At 45.9% G+C, this 3,735-nt stretch overlaps 1 pseudogene; it reads left to right on the forward strand.

Moving 5' to 3' along the window:
• Positions 1–2,193: 2,193 nt before the first annotated feature.
• Positions 2,194–2,677, forward strand: LOC103599481 (annotated as a pseudogene).
• Positions 2,678–3,735: the final 1,058 nt, after the last annotated feature.

Genomic DNA, 3,735 nt, shown 5'->3' on the forward strand with positions numbered 1-3,735 from the left:
GGTGAGAGGAGAAAGTGAGGCAGGACAGAATAAGGACATGCCCCAGGGAGTTTGTTCATAAATATTCAGACAGAATCAGCATTAGCCACCTCCTTGATTTGCAGTTAATGAACCCATACTGAGCTGACAACAGCTTAACCACCCTACCAGTCAGCACAATGCACCTGGACCTGGAACTTTGCAGTTTACAAAAACCGCGGCACTTGTGCACTATGGGGAACGAAAGTGCAGACGACCTCTACATGACCTTCCACCTGTGACACTAGCGGGAAAGGACAAAGTTAAGGGAAAAGTGACTCTGCTGCACATGACCAAAAACTTCAGAAGCTCAGGGATGCATGACAGGAAGCGTATGAAACCTTGCATCACCCTGTTAGGCCTTAATTACCCTTGACTCTCCCCCATGGCCTAGTATAGCTCCTCTTAGTTAGGATAGAGAAACACCCTTGTTATAAACCCTCCTCCTAAGAATCCAGGGGTGTTCCTCACTTGTGAGGTTGCATGTGCTCCCTTCTGCACATACTTTCACTCTATGATAAAATCCTATTGTTTGAATATTCTGTCTGTCCATCTTTCTTTCTTTTCTCCTTACGGGTGCTCACCATGATGTGGGCTCCTGTCAATCTCATAAAAGATTTTTCTTCACTGTTTGACCAAGAACCTGGAAATGCTGTCCAGTAACAAAATGAATTGGGAGTTGTGGCAGCTTAGCAGGCCTTGTGAAATAAGTAGTAGGGATATGGAAAGGGAAGGCAGGCCTTCTAGAGAAGGTGCTGCATGGCACAGGTGCAGAGGTCGGCAAAGGCATGGTGTATTTAGGGAAGACTGGGGAACACTGTGCCCCTGGGGGGAGGCAGCAATTGGATCACAAAGGGCCTTGTGTGACAAGTGGAGGAGTCAGGGCTTTGGCATGGTGTATTTAGGGAAGACTGGGGAACACTGTGCCCCCGGGGGGAGGCAGCAATTGGATCACAAAGGGCCTTGTGTGACAAGTGGAGGAGTCAGGGCTTTATCTTGTAGGTTATTAGGGAATAGCAGGGGTTTTTGAATAGGAAGTTTTATTATTAGCTTTGTTTTTTAGGATTAGAACTGGATATTCTTCCTTCTTTACCAGCCTGTGAGTATAAATGAAATTACATTGATAGTGAGATCAGCGTTTTGCTCCTGTAATTACATATGCCCTTCCCCCCTGCTGAACTGCAGGAAACCAAGCTCCTTTAAGGACCCCCAACCCAAATATGATCTCTCAGGGAGGCTCTGGGATGGGAGTGGTTCCTGCTGGTCATTCCTAGGCCTCTTGCTGCCAGGCCACTCCAGAAGCTCTCCAGCCTTGGGCTGTAGATATCCCCCTGCCTCCCCGCCCCGCATTCTCCTGCCTTTCTCTTGACCATCTGTGCTCACCTTTGTTCTGCAGCTGGGGAGTCCCTTCTTCTCTGTGTCCTTCCCTGGACTCTTATCTTCATCTCTCACACCCATTCCTATCTGCTTTCCTTGAGGCTCTTGAGTCAAATCCTATTAATGTACAGAGAGGATTCTAAGTCACTAGGCTAGGTAATGCTGTGTCCAAATCAACAAGAAGAGTCTTAAAAATCTACAGACCCACAGCAGAGTTACTTAGGTCTAGAAGTATCACAGGGGTTTGTCAAACTTCTTTTTTAGTTTGAGACCCATCACTTTCTTCCCACAGCACAGGGCAGTATTTGAGGCTCATTTTAAAGAAAACATTTGCTGGTTTGGGCAATTACTGGAAGACTTTTAGCCTCCCCTGAGTCAGGTCATCAGTGTGAATTTATGGTTATCTTAAATTCCCAGCAAATAAGAAATATTTTAGAAAACAAATTGAATTTTGAAAACTTTTACGTTGTGAATGCTGTGCCTCTTCTTCAGTGTCAATAACTATGCAGAGGGAGGCAGGGAACACAGTGCATATGGATGGGTTCTGGAATTAATCTGCCATAGTTCAAATCTTGGTTTTGCCACTTATTGTGTCATCATAGGCAAGTTACTTAGCTTTGTTCTGTCTCAGTTTCCTCATATTATTCCCATAAAAAGGCAATAATAACAGCATGTACTACATAGAATTGTTGTGAAGATTAAATGGATGAGAAAAATTTAGGAAGATGTGGGGTGAGGGCCACTGTGGGGAGGGTGTGTCTGGACCAAGCACTTGGATTCAGCTCCTCCATTTCCAATATGGAAGAAACTTACACTGATCCCCTGGACCCTGAAAAGATATTACAATGTCCCTATGATAAAAATCACTAGATTGCGGCTTGCAGATTTGCAGAAAGAATCATCCTGATGTTGCACACAAATTGGCTGCTTGTCCCTTCAATGCTCACCACCAAGTTCCTCAGGTGGAAATCAGTCATCATATCTCAAGCTATGATGACAAAAGTTGTATCAAGCAAGATGTTGTCAACCAAACCAGGAACCTTGGACGAGAGACTCCAGCTGAGAGCACGTGGCAATACCCTCCTTGCAGTGAAGACTGGGATAAAGATTTGTGAGAACAGACCAGCATCCCATCTGTCTTGGGCACAGCCAGCTACGTGGTAACAACAGCCCTGCAAGCAACATAGTTATGGAACATAAGAGTAACCTTACTTCAAGCATGTGAGGTCCCAAATCTCTGCCCTGTGTTCTGCCATGGAAAAACAATGGAAATGCACAGTAACTGAACATCTAGCTCTTCAAACGCCAGACCCCAGAAGACTCTTGCTTCTTCCTGCCACCAGTGGGCTCTTCACTTTCCTTCTAGTCTAAGTATAGAATGGTAAACTGTGACTTTCAAACTAAAAAACGTACCTTTTATTTTCTCTCCCCTTTGAGTCCTCATTTGATGAAAGAACCCCCATAATCAGAAAAACTTCCAAATAAACCATCGATGTGGATTAAAAAAAAAAAGTTTAGTGCAGTGCCTGGCACAACCTAAGGGCTCAGCAAATGCAATGGTGAGGATGGTGGTAATAATTCTGAAGTGCAGCTACTTTCTGTGTCGGCCGACAGATGAAAGGAGGGGAGTAATGAACTTATAGCCGTGTAGAAGGGGATTAAATTAGCAGAAGTTTCAGATGGGTTGAGCTGTGGGACACAGCGTCGCCTTCCAAATGGGCAGAGCCGTGAGAAGTTGGAGAGTATTTTTCTGTGGTTAAGATTCAGGCAAGGGCTGACAACTATTTTTATGGGGCATTTTAAATGTAGTTTTACCCAGAGGCAGGGGAATAGATGATCTGACCTAGACAAATATTGTCACTGTGAGATTATATGACTCTCATCATTGGGTGTGGGAGGGTTTGGAAAAGTGAACAAAAGCACAAGTTGCGAAAAGCAGAAGTTATTCCCCTTTTACTCCTGCACTCTGGCTGTTGAGAGCCGGCAGGCTCAGACCAATGCGATAATTGCCAGAAGCCCCCAGCCCTCCCCTGGCAGCGCACGCTCCTGGGGCAGAAGGTTCCTCAGCTGCTGACTAAGGAAGGCTGGGTCTTCCCCACCCTGGCTTTGGAGCCTGGTGCTGCTGCTCAGTGTTTAGCCTGGAAGGCAGGATGTTCCTCACAAATTTCATTGTCTCAAGTTGTTCTTTACAGGCAGGGAATGTGGTATGACCCCTGGAACCTTAAGATGCCCCCCAAACCCAACGTCTGTTTTTCTGCCCCAGCCTAGATAGGAAGGATGGATGGAGTGCTCACTGTGGCCGGGCTGGATGGAGCTTCATGCAGAAGGCCTTCAGGTGGA

This window comes from Galeopterus variegatus, unplaced genomic scaffold, assembly GCF_000696425.1.
Source record: "Galeopterus variegatus unplaced genomic scaffold, G_variegatus-3.0.2 Scaffold2983, whole genome shotgun sequence".
Lineage (NCBI taxonomy): Eukaryota > Metazoa > Chordata > Mammalia > Dermoptera > Cynocephalidae > Galeopterus > Galeopterus variegatus.